The sequence below is a fragment of the Malaclemys terrapin genome, chromosome 3, assembly GCF_027887155.1.
Source record: "Malaclemys terrapin pileata isolate rMalTer1 chromosome 3, rMalTer1.hap1, whole genome shotgun sequence".
In the NCBI taxonomy this organism is placed as follows: Eukaryota; Metazoa; Chordata; order Testudines; family Emydidae; genus Malaclemys; species Malaclemys terrapin.
The window spans coordinates 208,829,321-208,841,879 of NC_071507.1; the positions used below are offsets into that span (position 1 = coordinate 208,829,321).

At 59.8% G+C, this 12,559-nt stretch overlaps 1 protein-coding gene across 2 annotated transcripts in view; it reads right to left on the reverse strand.

The window, feature by feature from the left end:
- Positions 1–11,080, reverse strand: part of NRBP1 (nuclear receptor binding protein 1) — a 79,634-nt gene extending 68,554 nt beyond the window's left edge. Inside the window, exon 1 of one of the 2 annotated variants that reach the window (XM_054022322.1) lies at positions 10,974–11,080. The gene's annotated coding sequence lies outside the window, so the exon portion shown is untranslated. Of the gene's footprint in view, positions 1–1,332; positions 1,435–10,973 lie in introns of those variants that run through there. The other variant, XM_054022321.1, reaches the window with a different exon arrangement.
- Positions 11,081–12,559: the final 1,479 nt, after the last annotated feature.

Genomic DNA, 12,559 nt, shown 5'->3' on the forward strand with positions numbered 1-12,559 from the left:
CCAGTGAGCTCACCCCACATGTTCCTGAGGTACTGCAGCCACCCTAGCTGTTTGGGGAGAACATTCTCTCTGTGAAATCTGATCCACTGGAGGACAAAGCATTGTGTTTGTTTCCCATTACCCTACAGATAATTCTGGGTCAATCACTGTGGGGGACTCTCTGTCTCTCTCATACTTATTCGGCAGGCCTTGCTTTCTGGGAAGGCTAAAGAACAAGTGCTTGGTCAAGGGGGAAGAAATCTTGCTGCTCAGGTAGGCAGAATTCCTTTTTTCTGAGCGTTACCAGACATGCAAAGAGTGAGCACTGCACACTGGCACAAGTAGGCCAACAGCAACATGGGCCACTCTGAGATTTCACAGAATCATTTCGATCCAGCAGATCCCTAGACCAGGAAGCCCCCACGGGGGAAGAGATGGATTTTGGGCCAAGTTTGCTATGGGGAAATGTAGCTAGTTCATACAAGCACCGGCAAGGCAGCGAGCACCAGACAGGGTCTAGCCCAGCAAGTGCCCAAGCTTGGTCTTGGCTAACAGGGGCAGACCCCACTCACCAGTCCCCCCGCCCCCCACTCATTTAAGCACCAGCTCCCGGTAAGGTGACATCTCTGTCCCACCCGGCGAACGGGGAGAAGCAGATTAGAGCCAGGGAACAGCTGAACCCCACAGCCCTGGTCAGCACCCGCTCTGCCTTAAGACCCCAAGTGAGGGTCACAGCCTGGGCTGCCCCCCAAGGCCTCGGGCCCTCACTGCCCTGCTTCCCTAGGCCCACCCCTCCTCACAGGCCCGGGCCCGTCCAGAACCCCCCCCCCCCCCGGGTCCGTCTCACCCCCCCAAGATCCTCACCGCCCCCACACCTAGCCCGGGTCCATCCAGACCCCACCCCCGGCCCCCGAGCGCCCCGCACCGGGCCCGTCCAGAACCGCCCCCCCCCGGTCCCTCTCGCCCCCCCGGCCCCCGAGCGCCCCGCACCGGGCCCGTCCAGAACCGCCCCCCCGGCCCCCGAGTACCCCGCACCGGGCCCGTCCAGAACCGCCCCCCCCCGGTCCCTCTCGCCCCCCCGGCCCCCGAGCGCCCCCCCCCGGCCCCCGAGCGCCCCGCACCGGGCCCGTCCAGAACCGCCCCCCCGGTCCCTATCGCCCCCCCCCGGCCCCCGAGCGCCCCGCACCGGGCCCGTCCAGAACCGCCCCCCCCCCGGTCCCTCTCGCCCCCCCGGCCCCCGAGCGCCCCGGGCCCGTACCAGGCCCCCGCCCCCCGCCGGCCCTTGGTGCCCGCCCGAGGGGGGGCGCTCGGCTAGGCCCGGGCCGCTGACAGGCCCCGCGCGGCCGCACTCACCGGGCTGGGCCCGGCGCCTCGCGCTCTCGCCGCCGCCCGGGGCTGCTCCCTACGTCGCCGACAGCCACGGCACTAACCGCAGCGCGGCGCAACGCACCCTGCTGGCGGCCGGGACAGCCGGACCAATCACACGCGCCCGGGCCGCCGCCGCCGCCTCCCGATTGGAGGGCAGCCGGGCAGAGCCCGCCCCTCCAGCCGGGCAGGTACAGCGCTGGGGGCGGGGCCTCCGGAACGGTCTGACCTGCGGCCCGGGCTGGGGCGGGGCGGGGCGGGGCGGCCTGGGGCCAGGGGGATGGGCGCAGCCTGCCCCCCCCAATAACACCTGTCCATCCAGGCACAGCGTGCGGCCTGGGGCCAGGGGGATGGGCGCAGCCTGCCCCCCCCAATAACACCTGTCCGTCCGGGCACAGCGTGCGGCCTGGGGCCAGGGGGATGGGCGCAGCCCCCCCCCCACCATAACACCTGTCCGTCCGGGCACAGCGTGCGGCCTGGGGCCAGGGGGATGGGCGCAGCCCCCCCCCACCATGACACCTGTCCGTCCGGGCACAGCGTGCGGCCTGGGGCCAGGGGGATGGGCGCAGCCTGCCCCCCCCCCCACCATAACACCTGTCCGTCCGGGCACAGCGTGCGGCCTGGGGCCAGGGGGATGGGCGCAGCCCCCCCCCACCATAACACCTGTCCGTCCGGGCACAGCGTGCGGCCTGGGGCCAGGGGGATGGGCGCAGCCTGCCCCCCCCAATAACACCTGTCCATCCAGGCACAGCGTGCGGCCTGGGGCCAGGGGGATGGGCGCAGCCTGTCCCCCCGCCCCACCATGACACCTGTCCATCCAGGCACAGCGTGCGGCCTGGGGCCAGGGGGATGGGCGCAGCCTGCCCCCCCCACCTCCCGCCAAAACACCTGTCCATCCAGGCACAGCGTGCGGCCTGGGGCCAGGGGGATGGGCGCAGCCCCCCCCCACCATAACACCTGTCCGTCCGGGCACAGCGTGCGGCCTGGGGCCAGGGGGATGGGCGCAGCCCCCCCCCACCATAACACCTGTCCGTCCGGGCACAGCGTGCGGCCTGGGGCCAGGGGGATGGGCGCGGCCCCCCCCCCACCATAACACCTGTCCGTCCGGGCACAGCGTGCGGCCTGGGGCCAGGGGGATGGGCGCAGCCCCCCCCCACCATAACACCTGTCCGTCCGGGCACAGCGTGCGGCCTGGGGCCAGGGGGATGGGCGCAGCCCCCCCCCACCATAACACCTGTCCGTCCGGGCACAGCGTGCGGCCTGGGGCCAGGGGGATGGGCGCGGCCCCCCCCCCACCATAACACCTGTCCGTCCGGGCACAGCGTGCGGCCTGGGGCCAGGGGGATGGGCGCGGCCCCCCCCCCCACCATAACACCTGTCCGTCCGGGCACAGCGTGCGGCCTGGGGCCAGGGGGATGGGCGCGGCCCCCCCCCCCACCATAACACCTGTCCGTCCGGGCACAGCGTGCGGCCTGGGGCCAGGGGGATGGGCGCAGCCCCCCCCCACCATAACACCTGTCCGTCCGGGCACAGCGTGCGGCCTGGGGCCAGGGGGATGGGCGCGGCCCCCCCCCCACCATAACACCTGTCCGTCCAGGCACAGCGTGCGGCCTGGGGCCAGGGGGATGGGCGCGGCCCCCCCCCCCACCATAACACCTGTCCGTCCGGGCACAGCGTGCGGCCTGGGGCCAGGGGGATGGGCGCAGCCCCCCCCCCACCATAACACCTGTCCATCCAGGCACAGCGTGCGGCCTGGGGCCAGGGGGATGGGCGCAGCCCCCCCCCCACCATAACACCTGTCCGTCCGGGCACAGCGTGCGGCCTGGGGCCAGGGGGATGGGCGCAGCCTGCCCCCCCCCAATAACACCTGTCCATCCAGGCACAGCGTGCGGCCTGGGGCCAGGGGGATGGGCGCAGCCTGTCCCCCCGCCCCACCATGACACCTGTCCATCCAGGCACAGCGTGCGGCCTGGGGCCAGGGGGATGGGCGCAGCCTGCCCCCCCCACCTCCCCCCAAAACACCTGTCCATCCAGGCACAGCGTGCGGCCTGGGGCCAGGGGGATGGGCGCGGCCCCCCCCCACCATAACACCTGTCCGTCCGGGCACAGCGTGCGGCCTGGGGCCAGGGGGATGGGCGCAGCCCCCCCCCACCATAACACCTGTCCATCCAGGCACAGCGTGCGGCCTGGGGCCAGGGGGATGGGCGCAGCCCCCCCCCCCACCATAACACCTGTCCATCCAGGCACAGCGTGCGGCCTGGGGCCAGGGGGATGGGCGCAGCCTGCCCCCTCCCCAATAACACCTGTCCTCCAGGCACAGCGTGCGGCCTGGGGCCAGGTGGATGGGCGCGGCCTGCCCCCCCCACCTCCCCCCAAAACACCTGTCCATCCAGGCACAGCGTGCGGCCTGGGGCCAGGGGGATGGGCGCGGCCCCCCCCCCCACCATAACACCTGTCCGTCCGGGCACAGCGTGCGGCCTGGGGCCAAGGGGATGGGCGCAGCCCCCCCCCACCATAACACCTGTCCATCCAGGCACAGCGTGCGGCCTGGGGCCAGGGGGATGGGCGCAGCCCCCCCCCCACCATAACACCTGTCCGTCCGGGCACAGCGTGCGGCCTGGGGCCAGGGGGATGGGCGCAGCCTGCCCCCCCCAATAACACCTGTCCATCCAGGCACAGCGTGCGGCCTGGGGCCAGGGGGATGGGCGCAGCCTGCCCCCCCCCCACCATGACACCTGTCCATCCAGGCACAGCGTGCGGCCTGGGGCCAGGGGGATGGGCGCGGCCTGCCCCCCCCACCTCCCCCCAAAACACCTGTCCATCCAGGCACAGCGTGCGGCCTGGGGCCAGGGGGATGGGCGCAGCCTGTCCCCCCGCCCCCCCATAACACCTGTCCATCCAGGCACAGCATGCGGCCTGGGGCCAGGGGGATGGGCGCAGCCTGCCCCCCCCCAATAACACCTGTCCATCCAGGCACAGCGTGCGGCCTGGGGCCAGGGCGCAGCCTGCCCCTCCCCCCCCCCGCAATAACACCTGTCCATCCAGGCACCAGGCGTGCGGCCAGGGGGATGGGCGCAGCCTGGGGCCAGGAGGATGGGTGCAGCCTGCCCCCCCACCCAGCTGAATGACGCCTGTCCATCCAGGCACCAGGCGTGTGGCCTGGGGCCCTGGCGGGAAATCAGCTGAACATGGGCCAGGCTGCAGCCAAAGGGGCTAATGCCAGCCGGGAGTACAGGGAACTTCCAGTAGGCGCAGCAAGGTGATTTCCCCTCTGTATCTGGCACTGGTGCCACCGCCGCTGGACTGCTGTGACGAGTTCAGGTGTCCAGTACCCCTCAAGTCAGATACTGATCAAGTGGAGAGGGGTCAGAGAGGAACCACGAGAAAGCCTGCCTTATAGTGCTCAATCTATTTGGCTGGACAAAGAGAAGGCTGCCTTGGATACTGTCCATAAGTACTGACATGGGGAACAAATATTTGATAATGGGTTCTTCAGTCTGGCAGAAAAAGGTCTAACACAATCCAGTGGCTGGAAGTTGAAACTAGAGAAATTCAGACTGGAAATAAGGTAACAGTGAGAGTAATTAACCACTGGAACAATTCACCAAGGGTCATGGTAGAGTCTCCATCACTAGCAATTTTTCAATCAAGATTGAAAGGTTTTATAAAAGATTTGCTCTAGGAATAATTGTGGGACATTCTCTGCCTGTTTTTTACAGGAGGTCAGACTAGATGATCACAATGGTCCCTTGTGGCTTTAGAATCTATTAATCTTTCTGGCTGTTCATGAACACATGCTCCCCTTCCCTACAGTAGGCTGGGAAAAGACTTGCATTCGCTACCTGTATTCTACTCTCTCCTCCCTTCAGCTCCGTGGAGCCCCTGCCTGGGCATTGGAGTTATTATTTATGCAGAGTTCCTTTTAATAAATTCCTTTATTAAATCCAAAAGTCAAATGGTGTTTATGCAACTGAGCTAACCATGCCTAAAAAGCCTAAATAAATAGCAATGTACCACAGCCAAACAGAACAAAAGCATTTGATCAAGGTACTTACAAATGGGCTAAAGCCAGGGGTCCTTAGACTCACTGGCCAGCTCCAACTTGATCAGGCAGTTATTAGCAACGAACCCTTTAAGAGTTTATTTCTATATGCTTAACATAAAGTGATGTCATTACCAATTATTGGACCTTAGCTAAGATCAGGTGATGGAGTTGTTTAAATTAACCATGTTGTATTTCTATTACTTTAGCTCAAACCTTAAAAAAGAGAATGCTTGTATTTCAAAGGGTGTCGTGTTAAAAACTGCTACCTGACTGAATTTGCTACTTAGGGTGTACTGAGCATGCTCACATGAACTGAGCATACTCAGTAACATCTGCTGAACCCAGCAGCTGGGGATCCCTGCAGCCCCCAGCTGTTGCAAGCAGGGGAGGGGCAGTAGCATAGCTAGGGGGGGAGCAGGGGGAGTGGCCACTTCCCCTGAGCACATTCCCCAAAAGTGCCGCCTTTTTAACTCACTCACAAAAAAACGCGCCATACGCTGTGGCACGGTCTTCGGCGGCGGGACCTTCAGTCGCTCCGCGGGACTTCGGCGGTGGGTCCTTCAGTGCCGCCGAAGACACCTGGAGCTAGTGAAGGGCCCCCCGCCGAAGATCCGGAGCACCGCCCCGTCAGTAAAAGCGCCAGAGAACGCAGGGCTGAGGAGGACGGGGCTGGAAAGAGTGTTACTTTCCCTTTAAGAGAGCCCCGCCTCCCCACCCATGTCCAGTCCCTGAACCAATAGGAGTGGCCCAGAGGGGAAGGCGGGAGAATGTGAACCCCTCACAGCACCGCCAGCCGTGCCTTATTAGGGCAGGGTCTCGTGCATGCGTGAAGTCCACCATCCAGCCAGGGGCGGGGGCTCCAAGTGGTTTGCCTCGGCAGCAGCCACGGAGCCAAGGCAGGGGGAAGCCCAGGGACCCCGGGACCTGCCCGCCCCATGGAGGCAGCGGTGGGAGCAGAGCCGGAGGCGGCCTGCCCCATGCACAGCCTGCAGGGAGCAGCGGCGGGAGGGCCCAGGGGTCAAGCCCAGGGGCACCCCCGCCAAGGTGTGAGCGCCGGGAGGGAGGGGCTGGCCAGGGGTGCATGTGCTGTGGCGCGGGGGGATGATGCAGAGCGAGTGAAGGTCCAGCCGCCGACGTACCGCCCAAGATCTGGGTGAGTACAAGCACTGCAGCGGGTGGCGCCTTTTTTTCTGATCGCTCTCCGTTCCCTCCACCTGGATATGCCACTGGGGAGGGGCAGGGTGCTGGACCCTCCTCCCTCCCCATTTTGTCAGGGATGTTTTTTAGTAAAAATCAGGGATAGGTCACGGCTCCCGTGATTTTTTGTTTCTTGCCGGTGACCTCTCCCTGAATTTTACTAAAAATATCCATGACAAATTCATAGCCTTACTAAAAGTCATTGGTGGGCCTATCCTCCATGAACATATCTAGTTATTTTTTGAACCCTGTTATAGTTTTGGCCTTCACAACATCCTCTGGCAAGGAGTTCCACAAGTTGACTGTGCATTGTGTGAAGAAATACTTCCTGTTTGTTTTAAACCTGCTGCCTATTAATTTCTTGTGTTATGAGGAGGAGTAAATAACACTTCCTTATTTACTTTCTCCACACCAGTCATGATTTTATAGATCTCTATCATATCCCCCCTTAGTCATCTCTTTTCCAGGCTGAAAAGTCCCAGTCTTATTCATCCCTCCTCATGGAAGCTATTCCATACCCCTTATCATTTTTGTTGCCCTTTTCTGAACCTTTTCCAATTCCAATAGATCTTTTTTGAGATGGGGCGACCACATCTGCATGCAGTATTCAAGAGGTGGGCGTATCATGGATTTATAGAGAGGGAATATGATATTTTCTGTCTTGTTATCTATCCTTTTCCTAATGATTCCCAACTTTCTGTTTCCTTTTTTGACTGCTGCTGCACATTGAGTGGAAGTTATCAGAGAACTATCCACAATGCCTCCAAGATCTTTCTTGAGTCGTCATCATCATCATCATCATGTTCCCATTAGGCCTCTGGCGTTTAGGGCAGCGACGAAGCTCCTCCGCTCCTGTCTGTTTCTGGCAAGTCTTCCCATGGTTCCCCAGCTGTGCCCCAGGTTTTTCAGTGCAGCTTCCACAGCTCTTCACCAGGTTGTTTTCAGGCAGCCTCATTTTCGCTTGCCTTCAGGTGTCCTTCTTATTTCTACTCTCGTGATGGAATTAGTTTCCATCCGAAGCACTTGACGGATCCATCTCCAGCGCCTCCTGGCAATGATGGCGCTCAGATCCTCTTGGCTGCACTGTGCCAATAGATCTGGGTTCGAGATTGTTCTGGGCTAAAAGATACAGAGGATTTTTCTGAGGCAGGTTGTATGGAATGAAGACAGTTTGGACACGTCATACTTTCTCAGTCCCCAGCATGCTGCACTATAAAGTAGTGTTGAAAGTACGTGGCTCTGATAAATCTTGAGTTTGGGTTTGGTGTTGTATTTTGATGATTTCCAGACTGTATTTAAGCTCCTGAAGGTGTTTCTGGCTTTATTGATTTTGTTCCGGATGTCCTGGCTTGTTCCACCGTCCTGGCTGATGGTGCTGCCCAAGTATGTGAATGTTTCTACATTGGTGAGAACATAATCCTCTATCCGTACTGGTGATGGTGAGGCAATATTAAAGGTCATGATATCTGTCTTACTACGGTTGATTTTCAGTCCAATTTGCAGGTTGAATGCATTGAGTCGAGTTGTTTTTTCTTGAATATGGTGTTGGGTATGTGATAGGAGAGCGACATCATCTGCGAAGTCCAGATCTTCAAGGGATGAGAAGAGTGTCCATTTAATGGCTCTTGGCATGTCTTCTGTTGTATACCGCAAACCCAGTCGATGGCAATGTTGTAGAGGATTGCAGACATGATACACCCCTGATGTACTCCTGTTTTGACTTCAAAACTGAGCTCACTGTGATCAACGCTGCATGTAAAGTTGGAATAGAAGGTTTTGATGATGTTGATTATACGGAAAGGAATTCCATATGCCCGCAGAATGTGCCATAGGCTGGTCCTGTGAATGCTATCAAAAGCCTTCTCAAAGTCTATGAAATGTATGATCAGTTGCCGTTGCCATTCTAAGCACTGTTCTATGATGTTTCATAGAGCGAAGAGCTGGTCTGTGCATCCATGCCCTTTCCGAAAACCAGCTTGCTCTTTTCTGAGAACGCTATCAACTGCCTCTGATATACGCTGAACTATGATCTTACACAATACTTTGCTTGGCACAGATAAAAGTGTGATACCACACCAGTTATTACAATCACTGAGAGTTCCTTTCTTTGGTATCTTCACTACAACCCCATTGGTCCACTCATTTGGCACTTTTTCCCTTTCCCAGACTAATGTAAATAGAGGGGCCAGGATAGATACTGCACAATTCTGCATTAAAGTTATCCTTGCCAGGAGCTTTCCCATTTTGTAAGGATTTAATGGCTTGAATGATTTCTTCCTTAGTTGGGGTGTGTCTGTGCTGATATCAAGATCGTCTTCTGCCTCCTGGATGTTTGCTTCTTCTTTAGGTGGCTCCCTGTTTAGCAATTCTTTGAAATGCTCTGTCCAGCGCATTTCTTGTTCTTTTTCGGTTGTTAGTAGGTGTCCTTGTTTGTTCCTGATGATAGTGTTTGTTGAGGTCTTCCATTTACCACTGATAAGCCACGTCACTTTGGAGACGGTTCCTTGTTCACCACGAGCAGCTACATACTCTGCTTGTGTTGCCAGATTATCAATATAATGTCATTTTTTATCTGGTCTCACAAGGCGTTTGACCCCCACAGTGTGCCTTACTCTACTGCTCGTGGTATCTATCCTTTAGCTTCTGGGATTTCGTGTCTAAAACTTTTCTTCGGGGCTCGTCTGGTTTCTATGGCGTTCCATGTGCTGGGTGTAATCCACTCCTTCCTTCTCTTCCGCCTTAGCCTAGACAGGCTTCACCGCTCTGTTTATAAATTGCTGCTACTTTGTCCCACTTCTTGTTGATCTGCTCATCTGCATTCCCCTCTTCTTCATCAAGGTCTGCAAGTGCCTGAAACCTGTTCTTTAACTGCAGAAGGAAGGCTTCTGTATTTCAAGGGACTTTAGCTTGTCAATATCATAGTGTCTATGGCCCTTGTTTGGTGGACCCACACTTCTCAGTTTTAGCTTGGTGGAGGCTGTCACAAGGTGGTGGTTGCTGCCAACATCTGCACCCCTTCTCACTTTCACATCTGTCAGTGAATGTCACCGTCTGCTATTGATCATGATATGGTCAATCTGGTTCTTATCTCTGCCACTTAGGTCGTGATGTGGTACTCTCTCTAACTCCGCCTGTAGTGTAGAATTTGTCCTTCACTTCATCACTGTCATTTGTCGGAGCATGGCGCTGAATCAGGGTGATATTATGTTTCCCTTTCAGTCTGGCTCTCATAAGTCCACTTTCTTGAGTGGTAACAGCTAATTTAGACCCCATAATTTTATATGTATAGTTGGGATTATGTTTTCCAATGTGGATTTCTGTGCACTTATCAACATTTATCAGTTTTCTAGTATATTTTCTATATGGAAAATACTCTATATCAATGTATGGTTGGTCACAGCTGTTGATTCTGAAGAACATAAGAACGGCCATACCGGGTCAGACCAAAGGTCCATCTTGCCCAGTATCCTGTCTACCGACAGTGGCCAATGCCAGGTGCCCCAGAGGGAGTGAACCTAACAGGCAATGATCAAGTGATCTCTCTCCTGCCGTCCATCTTCACCCTCTGACAAACTTCAGAAGGACTTCACCCAGGAAGTTACTCAGACCACTGGGCCTGCTCCTTCCTAGAAAATACTCCAAGGAGAAGGAGGCAGATGGTATCCACAGCTGTATCCTGTGCAACCCCCTGTGATGGAAACCCAAGGGTCCTCCTACCCTCCCACTTCACCATGACCTCTACTGTGTCAGTTTCCATGCCCACATGTATAGGGAAGAGGAGGATCAGGCCCACAGGAAAGAATATGCAGGGGAGAAAATAATTGAGGATCAAGAAGAAAATGAAGAGATGTGATCAACTCTTTAACACACACATAACATTCATCGTGTTAAACACAGTTACAAGCCCATAAGTATGTTCCTCTTGGGACTTTTTCAGCTTAGCAATTGCTGGAGGTGGCAATGAGGTGGGGCCATCTGAAAGCAAATGAAGGCTGGGATCCTGCCCTTGACAGTGTCCAGTTGCTTCAGTGATACCAAGAGACTTTTAGTCTTTCATCTTAAATGTGACCTGCTGATCACACACATTGGGTATGTGCCATTTCCTGATGCCTGAAAGCCTGGAAGGGTTCAGAGACCACATAAAACCTTTTCCCTCTCCATGAGAAATCTCTGACTCATCAGGTCTCCAGTCCATTCTCTGGCAAGTCTCTGGTTTGGGAAGTTTATCAGCCTTTCACTGAAGCCCTGTGCCAGGGTTTTCTCCTAAAGGCTGGAATTAACCAGGTGTCAACCAAACACAGTTTAACACACTCTGGATTGTGAACTGCACCCTCTCTAGTATATTTATTCCCAGTAGCACCCACAAAATGCTGGGAATTTTCCAAACCTGCAGAAAGCTGCAAGTCCTGTGCTGCCTGGAGGAGCTCTGCTGCAGCCAGGCAGGCTTGTCTCCTGACCCTCAAGCTAGTCAGGTGAGGTGCCTCTATAGCAGGCCCCAAAGTGCAACTGTGCCAGCTCCCCCATTGCCACAGCAATTCCAGGGACATGGGATCCTGAATGCAAAAACAGCCTGTGGGCCCTGGCGGCATGAAAACAGGAGCCTATGGCCAGGTCCCCAGGGGTGCACGTGAGGGGGAGCCTATGGCCAGGTCCCCAGGGGTGCACGTGAGGGGAGGGGACACACATACAGTCCCCAGGGGGGCGGGTGATGCACACAGTGGGACGGGGCATACAAGGGCCCCCAGGGGACGCATGGGCTGAGGGATCACACACAGAGCCCCCGGGGGGAGGTGAGGGGAGCACACAGGGTCCCCAGGCGGCAGGGGATGCATGGGGGGGAGGGGCGCTCATAGGGTCCCCCAGCAGGTGGGGTATACACGGGGGGGGGGGGGGCGCACACAGGGTCCCCGGGGGGGTGGGGGATGCCCGGGGGGGAGGGGCGTACGCAGGGTCCCCGGGGGGGAGGGGATGCACGGGGGGGAGGGGCGCACGCAGGGTCCCCAGGGAAGGGGGATGCACGGGGGGGAGGGGCGCACACAGGGTCCCCCGGGGAAGGGGGATGCACGGCGGGGAGGGGCGCACACAGGGTCCCCGGGGGGTGGGGGATGCACGGGGGGGAGGGGCGCACGCAGGGTCCCCAGGGAAGGGGGATGCACGGGGGGGGAGGGGCGCACGCAGGGTCCCCAGGGAAGGGGGATGCACGGGGGGGAGGGGCGCACACAGGGTCCCCGGGGGGTGGGGGATGCCCGGGGGGGAGGGGCGCACGCAGGGTCCCCGGGGGGCGGGGGATGCCCGGGGGGGAGGGGCGCACGCAGGGTCCCCGGGGGGCGGGGGATGCCCGGGGGGGAGGGGCGCACGCAGGGTCCCCGAGGGGTGGGGGATGCACGGGGGGAGGGGCGCACGCAGGGTCCCCAGGGAAGGGGATGCACGGGGGGGAGGGGCGCACGCAGGGTCCCCAGGGAAGGGGATGCACGGGGGGAGGGGCGCACGCAGGTCCCAGGGAAGGGGGATGCACGGGGGGGAGGGGCGCACGCAGGGTCCCCGGGGGGCGGGGGATGCCCGGGGGGGAGGGGCGCACGCAGGGTCCCCGGGGGGGAGGGATGCACGGGGGGGAGGGGCGCACGCAGGGTCCCCAGGGAAGGGGGATGCACGGGGGGAGGGGCGCACGCAGGGTCCCCGGGGGGCGGGGATGCCCGGGGGGGAGGGGCGCACGCAGGGTCCCCGGGGGGTAGGGGATGCACGGGGGGGAGGGGCGCACGCAGGGTCCCCAGGGAAGGGGGATGCACGGGGGGAGGGGCGCACGCAGGGTCCCCAGGGAAGGGGGATGCACGGGGGGAGGGGCGCACGCAGGGTCCCCAGGGAAGCGGGATGCACGGGGGGGAGGGGCGCACGCAGGGTCCCCAGGGAAGGGGGATGCCCGGGGGGGAGGGGCGCACGCAGGGTCCCCAGGGAAGGGGGATGCCCGGGGGGGAG